The sequence below is a fragment of the Haemorhous mexicanus genome, chromosome 15, assembly GCF_027477595.1.
Source record: "Haemorhous mexicanus isolate bHaeMex1 chromosome 15, bHaeMex1.pri, whole genome shotgun sequence".
NCBI lineage: Eukaryota > Metazoa > Chordata > Aves > Passeriformes > Fringillidae > Haemorhous > Haemorhous mexicanus.
The window spans coordinates 13411726-13437868 of record NC_082355.1 but is presented as its reverse complement, the minus strand read 5'-3'; the positions used below and the strand labels follow the sequence as shown (position 1 = coordinate 13437868).

At 41.6% G+C, this 26143-nt stretch overlaps 1 protein-coding gene across 5 annotated transcripts in view; it reads right to left on the bottom strand.

Annotated features, from left to right (window-relative positions):
- TENM2 (teneurin transmembrane protein 2) overlaps positions 1 to 19774 on the bottom strand; it is a 612765-nt gene extending 592991 nt beyond the window's left edge. For all 5 annotated transcript variants that reach the window (XM_059860582.1, XM_059860584.1, XM_059860583.1 and 2 more), the window contains exon 1: positions 19660 to 19774. The gene's annotated coding sequence lies outside the window, so the exon portion shown is untranslated. The remainder of the gene's footprint in view (positions 1 to 19659) is intronic.
- Positions 19775 to 26143: the final 6369 nt, after the last annotated feature.

Below are 26143 nucleotides of genomic sequence, written 5' to 3'. Positions count from 1 at the left end.
CTGCTGTTGTTTTGTTTGGACACTGACTGCCTTCAGTCAGCATTGTGTCCCTTGCCTGACCTGAGCTAAGGGTGATTTGCAGATAGCAGGTTAAACACAAAATAATCCCCTCTCAAGGCTGTGGCAGTCTATGAAATGAGGCAGGAGGTAAGACAGCTCTTAACTCCCTGGTATGTGATATTGCACGGGGTAAGCCAGGAAAGCAGAGGCTGCACAGGAGCCCTGGGGGTGCTGGCATCCCGGGGGACAGGGGAGCAGCCAGTGCTGCTGGAGAGCAGCAGGGAAGCACAGCAGCACTGGGGCATGCAGCAGGGCAGCAGGGAGCACACCTGAGCCCCTGGATCCCTCGGGAGTCTGTTTACATCATCCCTCATCCTCCTGGGCAGCCGCTGCCAATTCCTGCACACGCAGAGCCCAGGACAGCGGCACTTCAAACCCATCTGTGAACCTCGGGTTTTATCACTAGAGCAAATAATAAAGAAGTGCAAATGAGGATGATAATATTGCTTGTTTTACATGCAGAAGGTCAGAGAGCATGAATTAGTCACTCTCCTGTGTAGGCCACTGCTGGAAAGAAGAGCCTACAAAGGGCACAATTCCCTCTCTCGAGTTAAGCAGAGCATGTGGTGCTGTGATTCTGCCTCATCTCGTCCATGAGCCCACTAACAGCCAGGCAGCGTGGAGGAGAAAATAATCAACTACTGTCTGGAGATAAGCAACATTTTATTTCTCCTGGGAGCAAGAGGGGGAGCCAGGATGCAACAGCTGTTTTCAGTGACACTATTTCTGCCTTGGACTGCTCCCACTACACACACTGCCTTACTACGGCTTGAGAGGAGTTGCCTATATTTATAAATACAGAGAGATAAATAGCTCTGTCTGAGTGTGTGTGTGCATCTGGTTGTAATGCAAAAGTAAGGAGAAAATATCCTTCCCACGCACATTAATGCAAATGCAAAGAGAAAATATCCTTCCTACAGACATTTATTTTAAACTGTGTGTGCTAGCATATTTTTATTTTAGAAAACTGATTACTTCATCAATGGATTGTGTCCTCACTGCACTTAGCAGTTTGGGAAAAAAAAATGAATTCAAATGTAACTCATAGGACAAACAAGTATTTATTTGAATTTTTAAACAGCTTGGCGATTTTTCTTCTCCATTTCCTACAATAATATAAAGCATGTTAAATGGAAAAACGTGTTACAAATGCAAATCCTCTGTAAGTGAAGGCGTATAGAAAAAGAATAAAGCTATTGAGCAAATGGTAAAATAATTTTTCTCCCAGCATAACTGGAAAGCAATGCTGCCAAACAGTAAACACACCTGCAAAACCAGATTTAGGGAATAAGTGAAATCCTCTGACCTGTATATTTCTGCAAATCAATCTAGAATTAATCCAGTGAACATTTAAAGATAGTGCTAACAACAACATTATTTCGTAGCTGGAAATTTTGGGAACATTTGCTGTGATATCATGACGTGTGCCTAAGAGAGAGATAGGTTTAATAGCATTCAGTCATCATACAATTACACAGCCTGTATACAACAACCATTGAACGATGCAGCTAAGCCAATTTAGGACAATATGCTCATCCACTAAGCTATTACAGCTTAGAATGACGTTCTTATCCACTTTAAAGTTCAACTTACCATTAATTGTTTAACACTAATAGAGTTCTGAATAAATAAAGTCAACAAATTAGAATGCTATAGTTAATTGTAATTAATGTGGCTGTGTATAAAATACTGCTTCCATAAAGAAGAAGATGGCAAAGGAGATAGCTTTATGTTTTCCTAATGAAGTTTGAATTCTTCTACTGCAAAACAATTACTTACCACTACCATCTCAACCCAAAAAAAAAAAAAGGTCAGATAAAAATTAACAATTAACAAAGAACATTTTCTAGAAAAAAAATATTCTTAAATCACAGCAAGAGCATTTGCATTGTAAACTTGCCCACATATGTGTGTAGGCACATACACAAATATATATATATATATATCTCTATATATATATCTCTATATATAGTAATGGCAATGCACCTTCTCAAAACCCCTGATTTATATGGTTTCCAACAGCAATTTACTGCCTTCCTTTCCCTTGTCTGTGTTCTAGTTCTTTCTCTCAAGTTCCTACATTCAACTCCAATCTGTGAGGGAAAAGTGAAACAAAACAACCCAAAACAAAACAAAATCAAAGCCAAATAACACAAAGGATTTTCATCTTTATCTATCTGCCTGCATCTCTTGGTTATATAATCACAACTGTAATCTCTGGTAAATGCAGACTCAATCAGACAGCACAGTAATGCTGGGGAAGATCTCTCCAAGCTGTGAAATGTCATTGAATCTAAACAGACTGTTAAAGCTTCAGAATGTTCCCATCAAATGACCAGATGGGGATGCAATCATTCAAATCTCCTGCAACAGAAAGTGCAGCAAGACCATGAAATGTTAGCTTCTCCATCATCTGTCTCAAATACTGGGAAGGAAACAGGAAAGAGAAGATTCTTCTCATGTGTCTCAACAATTCTGCATGAGAGACTGTACCAAAAACCAGGTTCTTTGGTGGAATAATGAGCACTTGTCAGAGGCAGAGCTATTTGCCATATATTCCGATGTAACACCAGGTGTTTGACCGTCACTTGTGAAGCATTCTGAAGGCTCCACATCAGACTGCTCATTTCTATTCAGCAGGGCAGGAATCAAAGCTGACTTAAAAATCCAATATAGCTATTGCAGCTTTTTTTTTTTTTTTTTAGTATTATAAAATACAGTCTCTTTGAGAATATATTTTCTGTGAACTGTGAAAGAATGAAAGAAATCCATAGTACTTGCAGTCTGAATCACACACAGAATTCCTATTTCTTGTACTTCTTGTTTCTGAACTAAATCACCTTTAACCAAGGTGATAAACCACACACTTCTTATTACCAAGCTCCCCTGAAATGATGTGCTTACTATGCAAATTTTAGATGATATAGCTGATACCTTCGAGTGGCCAGGATAAAAGAACACCTTATTTTCTTCAGATCTATCAAAAGAGTTGGCTGCAGCTGAGATGAGATTTTTAAGTTCATCCATGGCATTTGCTACACTTACCACATCCTGTGTGAGAGAGAAATCATGGCTAAGGGGAGAGCCTGCATATTCAGCTGTGGGAAGGTACCAGGGTACAGCTATCTGGGCTTCAATATTCCACTTCCAAGCACACACAACAAATGAAAAGTCCACTAAATAAGAATATGAAAGTGAGAATAATGGAACAAACTTTGCTTCACCATTCCATACAGAATTCAAAGTGCCAGCAGATTGAGATCAAGTATGAAAGTTCATAAAATGTGCAAGAAAGACCTGTGACAACACACTTGGGTTTAAAAAGTTCACCCACAATACTTTATATATCTAATTTGGAGATGGCCAGGCATATCCCTGTGTATCCAATCATCACATGTACTTTATCTGCACAGGCTGGTGTCACAGGCTCTGTATTCACCCCCAGACAGATAGATATGTCTGAGGGAGAAAGGCCATCATGTTTTCTCATGTTCTGTCAGCTTGTCACAGATAACAAAATGAAAACTCCATCCACTCTTTTAGCCTCTCACACTGGGTACCATGCCAGTAAAACAATAAAACAGCATCAAGTGAGAGGAGAAAACAATTCCAAATCTAAGACCCCAATACCAAATCTAAGAATTCCTACCATTCTGAACCAGCATAATCCATTCACTGAGTACTTCTGCTTTACTGATCAAGTACATGAGGAGCAGTTGAGGGGCTCAGCTTGAGGAAAAGGAAGCTCAGGGGGCAACTTCTCATTCTGCTCCCAGGGAACCATCAGCAGGACAAGCAGAAATGGCTTCAAGCTGTGCCAGAGGAAGTTCTGGTTGGACATCAGGAAGAATTTCTTCACTGAAAGGGTGGTCAGGCCTTGGGATGGGCTGCCCAGGGAGGTGGGGAAGTCCCAAACCACTGGAGATGTTCAAGGAACAACCAGACGTGGCACTCAGAGCTCTGGTCTGGTTGCCAGGGTGGGGACCAGCCAAAGGTTGTACTCAATGACCTTGGAGGTCTCTTCCAGCCTTGGTGAGTCTGTGATTCACAACACAGACCCAGCAAGGGCTACACCCCCAGCTGCAGCATGGCAGCCATTCCCCTTATCGAGGGCTTTCTAAAGGCAACAGAGACTAAACTGAAGTGGCTCCTGCCATTGCACAGACCCAAGCAGCTCTGCCAAGAGCCAGGCCTGGCTCATGCTGCCCCCACAAAAGGTAAATATTAGATGACAACACCATGTTATGCAATTGGTTTTGACATGCCTTGGTCATCAGGCAGCAGCGTGAACTGCTCAACAGACAAAACACGTTCTCTAGTTTTCTGCATCACAGACAAGAAAAATCACAGAGATTAGGACCATAACCAATTCAGAGCCAGCAGGACCATTAACTCTGTGCCCTCTAACCTGCGTTCCTGTCACTCTGCATAGCTGCAACAAGCAAACGAATTTGTAACCTTCAGTGCAGCAGCTGAACAATATATAAATTTCTTGCTTTACATCTCACCTCAGAAAGCTCCATAAGCACCACACCAAACTTATTAAGAACACAACAGCTATTCCTTCTCAGAAAAGGAACTTGGTGACTTTATTACATTTTCCCCACAGCATAATCAAGGATTTAACAGTCACCGTGCAGAAATAATCACTACACTGAAGATGTATGAGAAATCTGTTCAGATGGGTTTTGCCCCAAAAATGCATATTGTGAAAGTGTAACAGAGAAGCAAATTAAAGGGAGAAATGCTTTAGAAAATGAGCAACTAAATTAATAAAGCTTTAAGAGTTTATTCTAAATTCTCTAACATAGTAAAATTATTTAAGACTTGCAGATTGCATGTATTCATTTGCCTAGTTTTGCTAGAACAAAATGAAACATATTGCTAAATGAAACATACTGAAGTACACAGATATTTTTTCTGCAGCAGCTCTAACCTGATTTATTTTTAATTTGAAAAAAGCAAATCTTAATACAATATTTTGCACATATAGTACAATCAAGTACTATACTGTACTTTGTACTATATTGTGATTTTGTTTTATATCTGGAAGTAAGGCATAACCCTCTTTTCTAATACATTGAATAAAAAAGAATTTTTTTCAAATCGACCGTTAGAAGTCTCTTAGTATCTGATGAAGACTTGGAGTATTTTTAAAAATAGAAAATATCTGGATTCCTTTCTAATTTTCAGATACCAATCTCAAACTAGGCAACAATATTTTAGAAGGAAAAAGCTCAATAGACAAGATGGGAGTTATTTAATTCAATAATAATGTTATAGCCAATACCTCCTCTTAACACAAATTTGAGACTCTCTTTTCCATCTTCACAGAACCAATAATCAGAAAGTCCCCACACCCACTTCTTTTTGAAGGAAATCATATGTATACATGCATATCCTTCTAAAAGCCAAACAAATTTAGCTCAACATAAAAAAAAAAAAAAATAACAGCCTGTATGGTGCTGTGCTTCTCCAAAACCCATTCTGAGAAGCAAGGGTTTTATGTAGGATTACTGACCAATTCTTCACTTGAAATATACTTTTGTAGTATTACCTTCACTCTGAACTACTGATTCACAGGAAAAGGCATCTTCATCATGAGTTCTCTAATGGAAACTCACTTACTACAGAAATACCACCAGCTGATGATAAACAGATGAATGATTCACAAATGCAAATGAGGGAAAAATATTCTACAATAACACATTTGATTTTAGCCACAATTTAGAAATGCATTTCCAAGACTGTTTACAAGACATGACACATTCCTTCCAATGTCCTTGTCAAAGTCCTTTACCTGAACATGAAAAGGCTCCTGCATTAATCCAAATCAACACTGCCACGACCCCCTGCAGAATCCCACTGCTGGAACAGCTCACAATATTGCAGACAAAAACCCCTCAAACTGGCAAAGCCAGAAGTGTCTAAAAGGCAGGCATTCTTGCATCACTAAGTGGCTGATTACATCTCCAGTGAAGGCACGTAGAGGGAAACGTTTGTCTTTCTGCAGTGATCTCTCCCCTTGCATCACACCATGGAGCTGTCCACCATGGCTGTTCAGCCAGCAGGTAACACAGGAAATGAGATTTCACAGCCCTGGCAGCTTCAAAAAGGCCTCTCCCCTAAAAGGTCTGAAAATCCAGCTGGACCTCAAAATCATGCATCAAGCAAAGCAGAATTAATTCCCTTCTTCAAGAGCCTGACAGAATAGGTCTGGTTTTCCCACAAAATCACTGAAATACCTTTAATGATCACATGTCTGTCACCAGGGTCAAAAAGCCTTCCTAACAAAACCTGAAGAAATTATTACACATTTTGACAGATTTTTTAAACTAACAATTCAGTAGCCATTTGCTATCTGACCTTCATTAGAATTTCCTTCATTATCATGTTGCAAAAATCGATTACATTACTGACTGAGGCAATTAGTCACTAGAAAGCCACTGCCATGTACTCCAAACTGGGGAATCATCATTACCATTAATTTCAAAGGACAGCATTAAAAGAGACAATATCCAATATTTTACTTGCTAATTCCACTGTAATTTATGTTTGAAAAGTATGTGGGAAGGTTATGCCAGCCTGGATAATCGGTCATTTTTCCTGAGCTATTTTGTTTTCTAGGGAAAGTCTCAGCAGTATCTAGGGCATCTGGGGATACCTCAGTGGAATTCAGAGTTCAAGGAGCTGCAGTACTGATACAGTGGTAGTCACAGAGGGCACCTATTTCCACTTTTAAAAAGATCAGTACTGATGCAATGCAGGGAAACAAGGAGAGAGGCAGGGCATTCCCTCACAAAGCTATTATAGCTTAAATCTTTCATCTTGCTCCATTTCATGTTCGTTCCAGGGACTACCATGAAGACTTTGCTCCTATTATCCTCTCCTCACAGTGTCCCTGTATGATGTAAATCATGAACTAATTTTCTGGGCTTTTGTTTCTCACATCAGGTCTGTCACCAAATAAGGACACTGTCATTGTATTTACATGGCACTTGGTGAAGTCTCAGCAGCTATTTGGATGCTGTTCTTAGGAAACATGATGCCAAATGAATTGTCAGGGATATACAGGTACTTATTACTGCAAAATTTTAGCTATGTAGTTAGAAGGCTGCTGCAGCATGGACAGAACAGCTCAGTAAAACAGTTATCTTACAATCTTAGCTTCTCTCCATACAGTAAGGGCTTGATTAGATAGGGAGCCTGAAAAGGAAAAAACAGTTTAATGGAAACAACACAATATCCTACTTTGTCATTGCAAGGATTTTTGTATCCAGGAACAAAATTTTTACCCTTCTCTATCCATGTTTCCACTGTCCTAGCTCAAAATTCCAGTTCAGTCACTTGAGAAATACTTTTGATTTCTAAGAAACACACCTTGAAAAAGGTTGGAGGGTTTTTGATAGACATCTCTTTAAATCTACCTATTTCTATTATGAAGCGCTAGTCCAGTACCTTGCAGAAAAATACAGCTGGGAGAGATCCCCACTGCAAAGTTGTCTAATGTGACCCCTTCATGCAGGACAGCATCAATGGTAATGCTATCATCCCAGATGGATGGCTGGCTAGTCTGTACTGTAATATCAGTAATGGTGAGGATTTCACAGCCACTGCAGATATACTGTGCTTTGCTATTATCATTTGAAAGGGGATTTGGGGTTTGGGGTTTATTTCTTTTCTCTAATTTTTAACCTCAGTCTCACTTGGTGAAAGCTTTAAGGAAGCCCCACAGAGAGCAGGGTTGTTCAAAGGGTACATGAACTGAACTGTGCCAACTGGGGTAAAGAACAAATAATCTTTCTGGGCTGGAATTCCTGCAAGAAAGTGGGAAAAGAAGAAGGATAAGAAGGTCTGAGGAGAAGTCCTGTGGACCTCAAAACTGTGGTGAACAGAACCCAAAAGCTATGAAATGGTAGCTGGGGGAACTGAGCAGCCAGGTTAAGCATTCCTTTTCTGGCTAGGTTTCCATGTAAGAATAATGTCTCAGCCATTGTAAGTCATGACACTCAAAAGAGAAGATAACAGCGTCCTTCACTGCAACACACAGACACAGGAAGGGGGGGGGGGGGGGGGAAGTCTGTCTCATGGTGAAAGAAGCTACTCTCTGCAATGAAACTGCAAATTAATCTTGCAAAGTCTCTGATAACTCACAGGCAACAGACTCAGAGACAGCTATAAATAAACCACTTAAGAAAAGCAGACAGCTCCAAGATCTAACTTACTCAGTTTTCCCAAAAACATGCTTCCCATTGAGACCCCATATTTCACTGTGAACCACAGTATTCCATTATTCCCCTGCATTCCATTACTCAGGGGGATAATGGATTAAGTCAGAGGAGAAGACTGAAATACTCCTTGTCAGGTGCGTCCCAGGAGTTAAGAGAAGCTCAGCTCTTGTATTCCAGAATTTCAGCTTTTAGTCAACACTGGACTTCAGCGATGACAAGGACATGGGTAACAAGGTGACACTGGGATTTTAGTGCTGCCAGCCAGTTTTAATTTGGGGGAGGCACAGGAGCTTCTGGCACCTGCATGGCACAGCCCTGATCAGCAAGGAGGTACATCCAACCCGCTCAACAAAGGATTTCAGCCTTAGAGAATTTTACAGAGAAGGGCTAAACATTATTTGACCAAACCTGAGCCTTGGTAATTGAAAGAAGAACATGGTTCCATAATGGGCTAAAAGCAATCAGTGAATGGGCCATCCTGCTGCCATATATTCCAAAATAATACAGCCAGCTTAGGAGTTTTTCAAAATACACTTGTCCATGTTCAGACTAATCACAAAGAGGGAAGATAGCCTCTATAATAAAGCTGTTTATCTGAAATTAAAAACTGGATTAATTTTTTTCCCTCCTACTCTACTAGAACATCATCCAATTTCTATCATCTTCCAAAACACTTTCTAATTGAAACATTCGCAATTAGAAGCAAATGAAAAAAAAACCACAATTGCAAAAGGTGTGTAATTAGCAAAGCCAAAGGCACACATCTTTCCACAAAATTGATACATTTCAGGCAGTAAATCCAGTTCCCAGCTGCACCCACTATGGCAGGGCTGGAAGGACAGCACAGTTTGTGAGCTGAGTGTGTGAAGGGACCAGGAGAAATTTGTCTGCTGTTCAGAGGCAACAGATGCAGACCCTTATCTCTATGACTGCAACAGCCCTTTTTCTAAGTGGAGAATAAACTTATTTTTCAATGCAGTAGCTTATCCTGCAGCACTGTTTCCTTACTCAAGGAAGGATTGTTTTCCATAATATAAGAACTATTACAGATTTACTATGTGAGCAAACTGGGATGTTAAATAATTGCTAAGTAGAGAAGATGAATAAACAGATCAATGGATCTGCAAGTAATCAAAATGGGGAAAAACATCAATTCCTAACATTCAGCATTTAGCTATAATCTACTGGTAGTGGACACAAATAAGAGTTTGTACAAATAGAAGAAATGGCACTGAGTACACATACAACTTCTGGCAATAAAATAATTAGTCAAGTCCAAACTTTAAACTATACTTGTAACATCTTCCCCAGAAATGTCATGGCTGAGGGGAGTAGGGTAGGGAAATGGAAAAAAAGAAAGGGAAGGGAGAAAAAGTACCAAAGAGATTCCTTTTAGGGTCATGACATAAATGACCACCACCTGCCACAGAGAATAAATAACCCAACCACCTGACACAGAAAGCATTATGTTTAAATACACAGGAATATGGTTACCATGCCTTCTGACACAGACAGATGCATTCATAATACATTTGGGGAATTACAGTCCAAAATATTCATGAACTGACTGAACCAAGTCAGATAACCCTTGGTTATGGAGCTTAGATCCTGGAGGTTTACATCCAGCTGTGCCAGACTGAAGTATAGAGTAGATAAGTGGTATAAGAAGGAAGACAGTAAGACATTTTTAAAGCACAGTTTTGCTAGTTTGCTATCTGGACACAGGAAACAGCACACCAGCCATAGTGCTTCCAGCTGCCATGCCTGCCAAGATCCTTTCTTGCAAACAAGGCAAGACACAGATGGAGTAGCACATAGCTGCTCTTGAACTACCATGAGAGCCCCTGGTTTCACTTCTGCTCACGCTGCCTAAATGGAAAGCAATCTCAAACTAAATATTGAGCACCTTTTTCTTTAACCTCAGCAATTCTTTTTGCAATGTGTGGTGCCAAGCCTCATTTGTTTCTCTTTTTCTATACAGAAAAACACCTAGAAACAAGAAGTGAGCCTCCCTACCCAGCTAAAACTGTAGCATGGATAAGCAAGGTTTGATCCCAAGTCACTACAATCACTGCAAGGCATAAATAAACTTCTACTACCACAAGTTCAAGCTTATATGTATGTTTCTTGCTGCTTAGTTTGAAAATAATACCTACTAGCTATAAATGATAGGTTCTGCTCTGCCAATATTATGGTCTACTAAGTACAAAACAGCATTTCATTAGCAAAATTGAAGTGGCATCTAACCATCTTATAAGTGTCCTTCTTTGAAATGTATAAATTAAACTGCGAATGGACAACAATAGGAAAAAGGTGTTCTAGTAGAGGCTGCCCTAAGCAGGTGATCCTTTCTCATGCACAGTCATTTGAACAGCAGCAGGGCAATAATGACTATTTTCAGGGTCAGACCTTAATAGTCAAACATAGCTAATTCAGACTTAACTGTCATTTTATCAAAGTATTTTTATATTGCAAATTTAAAGACATCCCTATTCTATAATACATGGTGTGAGTTACTTGTTTCAAGAAAGCTGCTTAAATATGTTTAGAATACCCACCAGTTTTCCTCCTGACAAGGACTAACCCAGTCTGACTACACACCAGATTTCTAACACTTCATTGCAGGGGCCAGGAAATTTTCAATAATTAGAGACTCTTTTGTGCCAAGGGCTAGATGGAAGACCTTTGGTAAATGGCGGCAGAACAAAGCAGCAATCATAGCAGCTTTACAAAGAATCTAAACCCCACACTTCATAGTGTTCTCTTCTGCAAGAGCAGAGGAATGAGAAAGGCTGTCTCCTTTGCAAGGAACCACCAGGCAAGTAGGGAATGAGCATCGATGTGGGGAGTGTCAACAGACTCCCAGTTCTGACTTCTCCCAAGCAGACTGCTGAGACAAAGAGAACGACACAGGTCTCACTATCCCAGTATCCTTGTGTGGGAAAAGCTCATCTGGAAGCTGGCCTAAAGCTAACTGGGGTACAACTGCAAATTTTAATCTTGTAACACAAGATCTACAAAACAGACAATGTATAAATTCCAGTGTTCACAGTCAGCGAAGGTTATGGGGAGAGAAACAGGCATGGAGGTAATGCATAAGCTGCTCTGTAAAAGAGAAATCTATTAAGGGCTTATATTTTGGACTAAGAAACACAGAGGGAAGTGATTACTCCTCCTTTAAAGGAAAAAGAAAGGCAATTTAAGCCTGGAGGTAGCTGATACAGAATGCCAGCGGAACTAGGGGAACTTACAGAGGCCTCTGGGATTACTGGAGAGATGGAAGAAGAGTTGCAGTAAGGTAATTAGAGCTTCAATAGAAGAATAAATACTCCACAGGCAATCCACAGGTTCTCCTCACCTCTCACCACTTCTTCTCTCCAGCAGTGACATCTGCTTCTGAAAGCCAAGGGAAAGCTCTCTCTCATTCAACTCATCAGTTACTAATCCTCACTGGAAGCACAACAAGGGACACAGCACCAGAGGGGCTGCAGCTCCTCCCTGCAGGGCTCCGGGCCAGCGCAGGGCGCGGGGTCTCGCAGGTCTCCCCCACAACAGCCATGCTCTGGTGGAGCCACGGCCCCAGGTGCTCTCTGAGAGACAAAGACACACCCCCGGGCAGCTGAGGCATTATCCAGGTTACTTTTTTCCCTCTATTTTTCTCCTTCTCCCCTTCTTCATGCCCCAGAAGGAAAGAGATTGCTGTTTATAAGCAGGCTGCTGAAGCAAGGGGCAGCACCTTGCTGGGGAATGACCTGAAGGGAGCAGGAGGAAGAGAGTGATGACAGCAATTCATTGAGGAGTCACTATCTCAGCTTTGTTCCTGTGCAAGGCATTTTGGTTATGCACATGGTGATCTCTGTCTCTCCTTTGCCCTGCAATGCTGAAACAGAGTACCATGATGATATTTCCAGAGGGCCTGCTTTATAAGGAGTACTGATATAATTGTGACTTTGATAGCCTGGAAAAATGCTGCAGCAAACTGTGCTTCAGCACTGGTCCTGGCCACTGCCATGATTCTGAAATATGTTTTGAGCAGCTCCACTCTCGTGTCATCTCTCAGCCTCGGGTATGCTGCACAGAGGAAAGAAGGTGACAATGTTCTGGATTTCAGTCGGAATTCCTTAGCAGGTAGAAAAGCTGAAATAAAAGACAGCACCACAGCTTATTCTTTACTCCACAGCTGAGGCCATTGGTGTCAGCTAGGATTTGCACTGCAATACCACATACTTCAGAACTGGTTAATAAAGCTGTGACCTCCAAATTTAGCATAGCACTAAGAGACTTTTGCTCAGGCTGCTCCGTGCCCACAACAAGCAGCTGGAGAGAGGGGAAAAGAGAAGACTTAGGTCAGTCTCCATGCAGGGAGAGAAGTAAAGCAAGCTGACTTCTCCACTAAAACAAAAAAGGTTTAGTTCCTTTTGTAGCCAAGGCTATATCACAAAGCTTTATTACTATCCTTGCTTTTTAGATTATTAATAATCTACCTGACAGTCCACTTCCCATAAATCTTTCCTGAAAAGACTCAACTACCAAGCATATGCTTTTATTTCAGGTGACTTGACAGAAATACTTTTATAGTGCTTTTCTTTCTCAAGGATTTTCCACAGCCAGAGATCCAAGCCCAAGTCCAGAAGGACACTAAGAACTCGAGTACAGCAAACAGGACTTTTTTCATTCTCTTAGAGGCACCCACTCATCTTTAAACAGTAAACTTTCTTTAAAAACCTTTTCTGTATTGCCTCACTCTCAATAGCAATTTACAGTTTCCCTTAACAGTGTTTTTGTGTATTCCTTAGCTGATATTTAGGCCACAGGTTCCCAAGCAAGAAGGAACAGATCAAAGCCATTCACTATGGGAATTTTCTGTTTCTTCATTGCAAGGTAAACCCCCATGTGTCACATGTATGTTTACATGAACTCAGTCATGTTTTAGGTAACTGTACACATTATAGAAACACCACAAACAAATCAAACTGCTACAAGATTATTAAAATTGCTGATCCACTTCCATGGTACTTTTGTGTTTACTCAGAGCTGTAGTTAAATATATCAAGTTTCAACTCATTCAAATATTCTTCTATAAAATAAGATTTGCCTAAAACTTTACTGTGATTAGAAGGGGTCTTGCAAAAAAATCTTTTTGTGAGACCCAATAATAACTCTTTTGATTTTAATGCTGTCAGCTCTGTTGAAGTAGGAGAGAAAATTATTTCCCTACCCTTTAAAGGCTTATTTTTGTGGATGCTCACATTTGTTTGCTCTCATGGGAAACCAGAAACCAGCTAGAGCTCACTCTCCCAAAAAACACAGACAATGTGAAAATATTTTCTGTGTCAAAAGTACATGAAGAAAAGTTAGAAGTGCCCACCCTAGAAAACATCCCATAAGAGAAAGGTCTATGTTCCAGACTATGCTCTTGCCACCTCCTGAAGGATCTCCTCCTGATTTCTGCATGTCCCTGAGCACAGACCCAAAACCAAACACACCAAGAGCCTGCACGTGTACATCCAACCCTACAGCATCTGTAATGAGGAACTAGGATGAAAAGTGTGTATATATATATATTTTTTTTTTTTTAATGTCTAAATCGCTAGTAATGGCCAATTAGGTATCTGCACAGTGACAGCAGAACTGCATACCTCTTGTTTTATTTGGTTCAGAAAACTCATTTAATGTGGCAAGCATAAAGTGTACAACACTTCTCCGTAGGGAATGTATTTTCATATACTAGGATGAATTTAATATTTACTTTTTTTCAGTTGACTCATTTTACCTCCAGAATCTGAATCAAACACAGTATTTCCTGAAACACTCACTGGCAAGTAAAGTGAACTTTATTTTCATGAAGACCAGAAAACTTCTCTCTAGTGTCATTGTTATATTTCAATATCTGCTTTTCTGCCTTTCTAAATATTAATTTTCCTTTTTTGTTGTCATTGTTGGAAAAGGTACTTACCATTGGTTCAGTATGTGGTACAGTTTTGGAGCACACTATTATGATAGCTTATTCTCCTTTTTTTAGAGAGATTAGAAAAGTCACTAGGCAATTACACTCAGAAAAAGCTTTGGAAAAATCTATTATTTATATTTTGTAGGACTTCCTGTATTGTGCTGTTTTACATCTAAGCCCTACACTCCTACACAATGGCTTCATAAAAGAATGTTTATAGTTTCCACTTACATACAGTTATCCACACCTCTTAAACTTAATATAAGGTAGTTTTCTACAACACAGCTGACAACACCGTACAGGACCACTCCAAACCACAGCACAACCAACACTCCTACCTCAACTGTTTAGGAAAAGTGACCTCCCTAAAAATTATCCCCAAAAGCAATAGTAAGTAAAAAAAAAAAGAAAAAAACCCTGTTGAGAGTTAAGGGAACACAGCTAAAAGTTCCCAGGAGGCACAGAAGCACTCACCTGGAGACAGGCTCAGCTTTTGTACCTGTGCACACTGGTGGAAAAAGCTCCTCTGGGTTTGGTTCAAAAAACTGACACTGGCTGCTGTCCCTGTGCCCTGGCACTGCCCGGGATAAGCAGCAGAAGACAGTTTTGTGTCTGTCACTTTCACTGCTCCCCCCAGGCAGCACCTGAGATGAAACCATTGCTCAGGTGCCTCTTCCAGTGCACAGGTCCAGGCCTGGCCTTCTCTCCACGTTCTTCACGGGCCATCTCCCACCCAGACTGCACCCAGAAGCTATTTCTATCCTCCTCAAGGGTTTCACTGATATGCTTATTAAGGATTTTAGATAGCCTTGCACCACCCCTCTGAACAAGCCCTGGTGTTTTCCTTGCCTGTGTGGGCTGAGAAACAACAGATAAATCTGGAGAACTGAGACCAATTCAAAGCTTTAAAGGCCACTACTAAAGGCAAAGGCAGCGTGCCCCAAACTAGTAAGAAAATCCTCCAAGGGCATCTACTTATGTATTTTATACTATTTTAACACATATTTGTAGTTCTGAATGGTTACAGCTAATATTTTGCCTAAATGTGTTTTTGTTAAGAAGTTTATTCAGAACAAAAAAAAAAAAAAAAAAAAAAAAAAAAAAAAAAAAAAAATGAAGACCCTCTTATCCAAAACCAAAAAGGGTGATACTCTGTTCTTAATTTCGCCATTTTGGGTTGCATTATAGTTAAAACCAAAACAACTCAAAGGAAATAATCAGAAAACAATCCCCAAAGCCAAATCACCCTTCCAAAGTGAAACTTTATTTCCATTCATCAGAGATTAAAATGTATCTTCTATAAAACCTGCTCCTGAGGGAAAGAAAAAGGCAACTTAAGATCAGTTTTTTCCCTGACTATTGCCCAGAATGAGTCTGGATACAGCCACTGGTGTAAAGCAGTGTGTGCACCATGTATCCATTCACAACCTGCTCAGCTAAACACAAAAGTTTGTAATCCAATGTTGTTCAGCTTGTCACTAAAAATCTTACAATTACATCCCCGTTTGGATGACTACTGGGTTATTAATGCTCAGCAATAAAGATGAAAGTAGACAATTTATTACTATTTGGCACTGAATGTCAATCAATTCAACTAAAAAGAACCTATTTAAAAAATAATAAAAAATGAATAAAATCTAAGCTTAGCACGCTTCCTGCTTATCCGAAAAGTCTATCTGATTATATTGAGTTAGTCGGCAAGGTGGATTTAAACCAATGTATTTGAACTTCCCTGGCATTATGGGATCCCACTGCAGAGCAATAATTTTGAGACAAAATTGAGCAAAGAGAGAATGGCCCAGAGTCTCTTTTCACTGCTGTGTGGATAAGGGGAGGCTGTACTGCAGGGAACACGCTCCACACCACCCCACTCTCAGAGCAGCAGCAGAAGCAGGGGCTCTTCGAGGCTGCAGACACAGCCAGGAGACAGAGCTGGAGCAGCCTGTGGCTGGAACAGGGTGACACAGCCAGAGTCATTTCGTACTTCACTAGGAGCACTCTGTGCAGGAGCTGCTTTGTGCAGGAAGAAATTAGAAAGATGAGTCACCATCAGTTGGCATGAAGGCTCTGGGATGTGACACCTCCGGGCACAAAGTGGGGACCAGCTCTGCTTGTACTGAGTATCAGCAAACCCTTCTTTTCTGTTGTAGCACACTGAGTTTTATATTAAACTGTTCTTCCTGATAAGGATCTTGTGAAATTGTAAGCAAAGCATAGTTTAAAAAAAAAAAAAAAAGCCTGGGAAAAAACTTGCCATTTCCATTAAATATTAACCTTCTGAAAGAGCAAGTAAGGACTAAAACATCTCTTATCTTAATTAGTTTAGTAGAAATGAATTTAATTTATATTGTAAGGTTGTATTTTCTATTACAGATCCAGGGCAAGGAAGGGCAAACTTTTTAGAACTATCCATTTATAGAAAAGAATATCATTGTTTAAAGGATCAGCCCAATAATTTTTTGGTCTTATCTTTAAGTATGGACTTCAGTGATGCTCCTATGTGCATTTTTTGCCAAAAACATTAAGGACTGAGGGATTAAATTCACAGTAAAATGCAAACAAACACAAAACAGCTTTTCAAACATTGGTATATTGACTTGAGTACTCTAATAGTGGCTAGAGCTTTGTCTTCATCTGATTTGACCTTCAGCTTAGTTTGACCTCTCAGACAAGAAAGTCTAGACTTTGAACTTGGTTGAACTCAACATTTTCCCTTTTCCAAGTTGTTCTAAATATTTTTAACCACACAATCACTAATACAGCTAACACCATGACTTACTCTAACAGTAAAGCTGTTCACAGGAAATTTACTTTGACTGCAGAAACAAAAATGTCAGTATTTGACAGGGAAATGCCAAAACCATGTCCATGTATGACAAGTTGATGTATATATATACCAGAAATAAAACTGTTGTTTAAAAAGGCAAAGAAGTGCAACTATTAGCCCCCTCAAATCAATAATCTCTGGTAATCTCTGTGACCTAACGAGAGAAAGCACCTCCTCAATTCTTTCCTGCAGCTTTGACTTTTACTGGGAAATATTACAAGTGAAAATGCAGTTCAGTTTAATTACAGGAAAACATTACTAGTGATGCACATGTGTTAATTCTCCCCATGCTACACAAGCAGTTAAAATCTAATGACACAGAAAGACCATTATTTTAATTATCCCTATTAAAAATAAGCTTCTAGAGGACTAAAATGTTATTGTTTCCTATGAGCACTGTCTTAACAGAATTCTTTTTTTAAAAGCAGAATAAAAATTCAAACATTATCTGGACCAAAACCTTTTCTTTAAAAAAGATGCTGTAGATGTGTTAATAATTGGATTAAAAATTACTTCTTTGACTTCTCAGGCATTGCCAGGACACTAAGAAACCACAGCTAGAAAAGTTTTCCTCTTAAAATGAATTAAAGCTCAGACCTCCCAGTTGGCTTTTTGAATACCACACAGTCTGTATGGGTGTAATGTAAGACTAGTTTTTAGTTATTACTCAGCAACTAGGAACCTCAGCATATGGGCCAAGCCAAATTAATCATCAACCTGATTTGCCAAGGCACAGGAAAATGATGCTCAAATACACTGTTTGTATATATTTTAAATCTTGACAAAGCAAGAAATGTTCCTTATCATTAGGTTGTCATCCCCTTGTAAAAACTGACTTTACCTAGCACTGATATAAATGAGCCCCTTAGAACAGACCAGTTGTTATTCTGTACAGTGGTTCTGTACCAGCTGAGTGACAAATACAAATGTCTTAAAGAAAGAGCCATCTTTCTCAATTCCTCTGAAGTTTGAAGGAAAACTTTTGAGCCTCTACAACCACTGTAAGCTGTTACACTTACCTCAAGTAACTACACTAACAGGTGATGCTGTTCTTTCATTAACTCTGCCCTTAACAGAGACTGTGGTTTAATTACAACAGATTTTAAGCAGCATTCCATGAAGTGCCCTGTGAGGATGTTGGATGGCTACAGGGACTTATTGACAGTCTGCATTCTGTATTGTAACAGCAAAGCTTTATATTCTTAAAATGCTAGAATGCTGCTCCTTCCACACTTTACTTCTCTAGGACACATGCATTTTGAATGTCTTTGATCTTACATAATCTTCTAACTACACAACTAAACCTTACAAACAAAGTCTCCTTTAATTCTGTGCTCCTGCATTTTAATTCTGTTATAATACCTGTTTCCTGCGCATAATACAAGATTCAGTAAATTTAAACAAGTGCAAGCCAAACATTATATATAAATATTTAAATATTTATGCACACACATATACACACACACAGACAGTACTTGCCATTTCATTCTGAGCCTTTTAGAAGGACAGAACACTTAAGCATGAAGTAAAAAAAAAAAAAAAAGGCACGAAAGCACACATTAGGACATCAGTACTATTAAATCTCCCGAAATTGCTACAAAAAGATGTTTACACAAGAATCCTAACAAGAAGCGTTGAAAAAGGAGTCTGGTTCAAAAGCAGAGAGTTAAGAGCTCAATTCGCACCTTATTTAAATTTCAGTCTGGGTGTATGCAGGAGACAAACCAGTCTCTTGTCAAAGTGCCACTCCACGGCAGGTGTAGCAGGGACGCGCTCCGGTGTCAGCACACGCCGGTACATTGTCTGAGCGCTGGATGTGATACATGCCAGCAATCCCTGCCTCCACAGCCAGGAATTTATTATCCACAGCAATTCCCAAACAGCTCAATCGCAGGGCTATGCGTGAAACACCAAAGCGCTTCGGTGTTTATTACCTTCGCAAACAACAAAATACCACCGTCCCTCAGTGCTCCCCGCAAATCTGCGGCAATGATGCAAAGCAGCTTTTTTTTTTTTTTTTTTTTTTTTTTTTAATTCCCTTTCGGAATACAAATGCCTGCCTTCTCCTATTGCTGCCTGCTCCTAGCCGAGACGCACTGTGGACAATAGTTTCTGAATCAGCGATACCTTCCCACACTGCCGGCAAACGCTGAAGAAATAAATAATAACATTGTACTACAATCTCGGAAGAAAAGGGGAAAAGAAAGTAAATAAACAAATTAAACCCCAGCAGCTTAAAAAAAAGCAAAGACAACATTAAAACACGGGGAAAACGTAAGAAATACCAGCGGTTAAGGATGGGGATTAATGGGCAGAAAGGCAGCAGCGGCAGTTATTGCGGAGGCACGGAGAATCCTCCTTGCCTGGAACTCGTGCAACTAATGACCTCTCCAAGTGCTGAATTCGCGGCTCCGCGCCCCGCGGGCTGTGACACCCGCACACACAAACCCCAACTTGGCAACTCCACCGCGCAATTACAGCGGGGGATGCCGGAGCCGCGGAGCCCCGAGCGCTGCGGCTCTGCCGAGCGCGGCGGAGAGGGGAAGGAGAGCCCCGGGCATGTCGGCAAGTAAGAAGTGAAGAGCATTTACCGGCAGCAGCGGCGGCGGCGGCGGCAGGTTGAGCAGCCCGAGCGCCTCTCACCGTCTCTGGGCGATAACTTCGCACCGGTGCGGATTCCTTCAGTGAGGAGGGGACACCCCTTCCTTGCCTGCCCTTCCCCGCCTTCGCTCCGCTCTCGCCGCGCGTCCCGTCCCTGCTGACACCGGAGCGGCGGCAGCAGCGGCTCCGGGCAGCTCCGGGCAGCGGCAGCAGCAGCGCCTCAGCCTCGCGCCGCCCCCGGGGAGCGCGAGAGCCGCGGCCGCGGGGGGAGCGCGCGCCGGGCCGGGGGAGAGAGCGCGCGCCGGCCGGGCGGGCGGGCACGGGGAGCGCGCGCGCGCGCCGCGGCCCCGAACGCGCGCGCACAGCCCTCCCCGCGGGCGCCGCGCGCGCGCCGCAGCCAATCGCCGCGCTCGGCGCACGGGCGCGCGCTGGCGGGCGCGCGCGGCGGCGCGGGGAGGGCGGCGGAGCGGGGCTGGGGACGGGGACCGGGCTGGGGACGGGAGCGGCAGCACCGGCGCCGCCGCCGCCAGCGTGTCCTTGTTGCCTTGACCGTCCCTGCGCACAGCGGGCCGCTGCCCCGGCCGGGCGCTGCCGCAGCGGCGCGGGAGGCGGGGACGGCCCGGGTCTCCGGCGGCGGGATGCTCGTTCCGCCGCTCCGTCGAGGCCGTGCGGGTCGGGAGGGGATGCGGGTCAGGAGGGGATGCGGGTCAGGAAGGGATGCCGTTCGGGAGGGGATGCGGCTTAGGAGGGGATGCGGCTTAGGAGGGGATGCGGCTCGGGAGGGGATGCGGGTCAGGAAGGGATGCCGTTCGGGAGGGGAGGGTCCCTTCCCGCGGCCTCCGCTGCGCAGCCCGAGGAGCACGCGGAGGCAACAACAAAATCTGGGCAAGAGAGGGAAAAAAAAAAAAGAATTGTTAAAAAATCGCTTCCATCTTCTTGCCACGAGTTAGAGCCGTTCCAACGACTGTTGTCACTTCTGCAGAGCAGAATTGCTTTAGCCTCAATCATCGTGTTCTATATAATGTTACTTCCAAATTGTGCACAGAATACTTATTTTTTCTCTGAAATCATTAAACATTGACTATTATTTCTGCTTCCACATTGCTACACATCTGTAGCCACCAAAAAACAGAAGCGTTAAGCAAAGTAGATCAGGAGACAAGAGAGTGACAAAGTAGAAGGCACAAGCTGATGGCAACCTGTAAAACTTTGCACATATTTTTGGCAAGGCCAGAAGGAAAGTACGAACTGAAATTAACCAGGAATCAGAAGCAGCAGTGAAAAGGAGCCTTGGTCATGGGCAGTGCCAGCAGCAGGGCTAACAGTGCCACAGATTGACTTCATGACTATTCCATACCATAGAAAATCCCTGTAGAGAATGCAGCAAACTGGAGCACATTGGATTCGCTGTAGTTGGGGAAAGTGCACTGCAAATTTCTGATTAGAGAGAAACTACAGCAGAGTTAATTTTCCACCTGCAACTGTAGTTCTGTAACTGTCAACAAAGAGCAAGAGTTTTAAGGGGCAATCCAGAAACCAGCAGGGAAGCATCTCTCAGCTTTTCAAGGTTAATTGAGAAAAGGGGAGAGTTGAGCATACAGGTAGAGCTTGGTAAATTACATGCAATGTTGTTGCTTGAGGACTGCATCTATTCACAGGAGTGAAGATCCACAGAACTACAACTTCTCTCTGGCCTCATCTCTTTCGACGGCAGTTCACAGATTTCAAGATGTGTCCTTGTCTCTAAAGCTGTGGTCAAAATTTTAATGTATGTGTGGTGATGTGTTGATTCTGCAGAGGAACTTGTGTACAGATATACTGTGGCAGTCATTTTACTGGAAATAACATTTCTGCTTGAAAATAAACTATATTGCAAAAATGAATGCTAGAGAAGTCTTAAAAAGACTGTTGCAGTTAAGTAATGAGTTGTCCCTATCAGGAAAGAAAGACAGAATTACACTCAGCTTGGAAGCAAATCCTGTCAAACTACATTATGATGGATGCAAGTGTCAGTGAAAAAGGTAATGGAAAGTCTGTAACAGCAGTCCATAAAACATTTGGCTTGATGCTTATGATGATTAGGCAAATTAACAAAATTCAGAATTCATTCAGCTCATACAATCTAAAGATACTTGGAAATCTTCACCTCATTGGAGTGGCATAGAGAATATTACAAAGCTACTTAAACAGACCAGTGATTTGAGAGAGAACAAGCAAATTGCTTATTAAATGCCACGCAGCAAGGGTTTGTTGCTGGTCAATTTTGATGGATATGGGTTAATGGCACAGACCAATCCAGTTGCCTTGGCAAGGTGGCCTCATTTGTTCCACAGAGCTAGTGAAGTCAAGGTCAGGCATCTAGTGCAAAAGAACACGGGTGACATTTCAGGTTGGGGGATTGTTTTCTGGAAGGCAGTTTACTCTAAGCAGCATTAGTTTGTCCTGGTGAATAACTGAGTACATGCTCCCCCTGTTCTGGGTTAGTGAAGATGACAGCTGGGAGTGGATGAGTAGCAGAACAAAAATAACCAGAAGTTACACGTCGAGGCAGTATCACTGAGAACAAAGGGGGAATACTGGCTTTGTGTCCACATTCAGGATTAATGTTAACTATTTAAATCCAGAATATCTGAGAGACAACTAATATAAATTCTAGACGAATAATGACAGTGTCTTATCTCTAAAGTGAGTGTCCTAACAGAAGACAGGGAACCATGCTTTCTCTTCCTCTTGTTCTCTGTTTAAATTGATCTTGGATTCCTTTAGATGTGGTGGTACAGCTTCAATGGAAGACAGGTTTGTTCCTATGCCTTTTATCTGCAGGTAAGGATATTCTCCTGGGAGTGGCAGTGAATATGCATGAGGCTGCAGAGAACAACCCAAACACCTAATTTCTTCGGTTAGGTCTCTAACTACTGGATTAGTCAGTAAGGGGTGACCATAGGCTACTCCTCCTTCAGCAGATTTTCAGTACATTAGCTCTCTTTAGTTCTTTGGAGGAAAGAATGTGCATACCTGCCTTCAGAACAAGTTCCAGGCAGCAAATCTGAAGTGAATATAAGTGCATTTCTTCAGCTTTCATTAAGGTGTTTGGGGAATGAGAGTGCAGCTGTGTCACTGCCCCGTTGCTGTTGCTGGCTCAGCCAGTGCTCCATGGCTGAGCTGAAAAGGCACAGCCTGGAGCCTGCACATGTTCCCCGCTCCAGTCCTCAATGCCTTCAGGGGCTCTCTCAGAATCACCTTGTCATTTACAGAGCCTGCTGACAGGAGAGCATCTTGTCCACTCTCAGAAGGGCCATGGCTCTCTCTTTTCACACTTCTTTGAAAAATTGACCTTCAGTGTGATTTGAAAGGAAAGAAGAAAGGAGGCAACAAGAAAGATTAGCAGTTTACTGGTGGTAACTGCTGGATGCTTGTCCTCTTGCCTTTTAAGCACACGTTTGAATTTTCTAACCTGGAACTGCTGATTTTTCAGTGTGTCCCCATACATCATTATTTCTCTATTAGTATGTAGGTGCTCCACCAAACATACAGCTATAGCTTGATCAAAACAGGCATGATAAAAGGATTTCTGGAAGCTGATGCTATATAAATACATTTTACAATGAAGGGGAAATTTTAGGAGTGCAGCATTCTGGTTTTGCTTAGATTCAAAATAGGATTTTTCTGAAAGTTATATTGCATCTCAAATGTAAGTTACAGGATTGATGGAGTGGTTACCTGGGGGAAGTTCACTGGCTGGCATCACAAAAGAGGTCACTCCAGCTGATAACCATAATTTTTTCCAACCCTGTAAGCTGGAAATTGTGAAATGCAATGATCCATTGTAACAACATAGGACTCTTCAGAATAGAGAGCTTATCTTCCTGAACAATGCCTCTCAAATGTTTTAATGTGTTGTAAAGAGGATTATTTTAATTAATTGGTACAACTTCCTACCTTTATCATATATACTGCAATATCATTAGTCGGTCGTGCACCTGATTTAAATGTCCAATTTTCATTCTTAATCCTATATCTGCAATTGCATAGTAAGAAATAATGGAAAAATTAATAATAATAAAAAAATATACATATGAGTACCTCTCTGTTCCAAGGAAGTAACCACACCATGTATGGATGAAGTAGCTGTTTATCATGTAGTGAGCACCTAGCAGAGAAGGAGTGGCATGATACAGAATTTTTACACACTGGAATTACCTTCTTTGGTAAATCAGTAAGTGTGGTGTATGTTTGACATAGCAATAAGGGAGTTTGTGTCACCTCCTAAATATTGCCAGAAGCTGCTTGTAATTCATCAGACAAAAAGAAAAGAAAGGTGTTGAAATTGCACTGGTATTTTCAGGTAGTTTCCATTCTCTTTAGCCTTTTTTTTTTCCCTTCCCTTTTATAGGCAGCCTTATTCTTATCATTTTAAGAATGATAGCCTGTCTTTGAAGTGGCTCAAATGGAAGCACCAAGCAGGTAGAAAGCCACTTGCTATGTGCTTGAACAGCTCTCAACAATGCAAAGCCATCAACAAAGTTGCAGTCTTGGAAGAAGAAGAGAGAAAAAAAAAAGATGGAAAGTCTTTCCACCTGCTCAGTGGAAAGTTAAGAAAATGTGAAGACTTTTATAGGCATGGAATGCTGTTGTACTTTGAGGAATTGCTGTGTGCAGATGAGCAGGTTCAGGCTGCACAGCCATCTCTAGTGGATGCAAACTCCCCAGAGCACCACCTGTGTGCCATGGTGTGTGTTCTGTACACAACAAACTCTGAACTGACACACCTGACCTCTTTTTTCCCTACAGCTGACCACAAATAGCTGAAAGGAATTTGGAAGAATATGGCTGTCAGCAAAGTGTAAAGTGGATTAGTACCAGCTGGAAACAAATGCTGAGTCTTTGCTCATCTGGCTGACCAAGAGGAGAATTCACCAGCCACTGAGAAGAATTTTTGTGTTTAAATTGTTCAGCTCTCAGGAAAAAACACATTGTGGGTGTCAAAATTAGGTGTCACTGTTGCAGAATTGGTAGGATGCCCTGCTTCCAGAGCGGTTGCTGTGCTAAGAATGCTTATGTGATGATCCTAAACCACTAATACAATTTTTAAATAAAGACATAAGTATCAGGGCCATTCTTACTCTGTGAATCAGGACCCAGGTCTCTTACCTTCTTCTGGCCCACCCAGTTACTGGAGTCATACTGGTTTCCAATGCCTTTTTAGATGCCAGTTCCCAAATACTGAAATCTGAGTGTTGTCATTGCTCTTGTAACATTAATGGAAGATACAGTTGTTAACTGTTCCTCAGTTTGGTTTGGCAAGCTCCTGTCTGAGTGTAATTGCAATGTTAATTCTCTCAGCCATTTTAGTGACTCTGACACCACAGAGGATGAAGAGTTTCACTTGTATTCCTGCTGCAATTACTGAGAGGTGGTAGCCATTACAGTAAGAAAAACTATTTGCTTTATGTACTTGTCTGCATATGGTTTTTGAGAGTGGGAGAAAATACCACCAGGTGATTATGATAAAAACCACGGAGGTCAGGGGGTGTTCTGGATGGCAACAATGAGTTCACTGACAGAGCGAGCTGAGGATAAATTCAACATTTATTTCTGATGTCAGGAGTGGATTTAGCTCAGCTCTGCCTGAAGTGGTGTTGGTGTGGGTGAGGTACCCCACAGACACACACTCTGCACGAGATGGAATGAGGCTGATTGTAGGTAAATGGCACCACACACAGACAGTTCTAGTGCCTAGCCTAAGTGAAAGGTCACTTAAATTGGTTTAGTCACAAGTAGTAGAATAAAATATCTGGAACATTATACAGAGAAGGAAAAAAAGGCAAGTAGGAAGGTGTAAAGGATGAAGTAGCTATTTTACATAAGATTGAAATTACTTCAGGCAGTCCAAGATTGGAAGCCAGCCTCAAGAGCAATGTTATGCTTGCAGTCTGCTTCAGCAGTGAGCCTGAGAACTGGAAGGTGCACGTGAAAATGCAAGGAATAATTGGGGACACAATGATGAGAAAGAAACCCCAAACAACAAACAAACAAAAAACCCACCCCCCTCCCCCCAAAAAAAAAAAAAAAAAAAGAAACAAAACAAAACCAAAAAAACCCCAAAACAAGGCAGAACTGGAAGTGTCCAATACACAAAGAGGACGTGCAGTTTGTGACAGTTTGCCTTCTGAGTGATACACGTCAGCCCCTGTATGAACTGCCCATGCTAATTTCACCAACAGAATTTGTTCCTTTTAAATAAGACCACTCTGGAGACTGAGGGAGGAATTAAAGGGTGGGGAAAGTGCAATTTGTTGTCTAAAAATACTTTCACAGATCAGTGAATATTTTAGCTCTCATAGGCTTACTTACCATTAAGTGAGAACAATTTTTTTTTCATATTTTTAGTACACAAGAACTATCAAGAGAATGAAAAATACTCGATAATAATAAACCAACATAATTTTTCAGAATTGGGATAACATTTTTTTT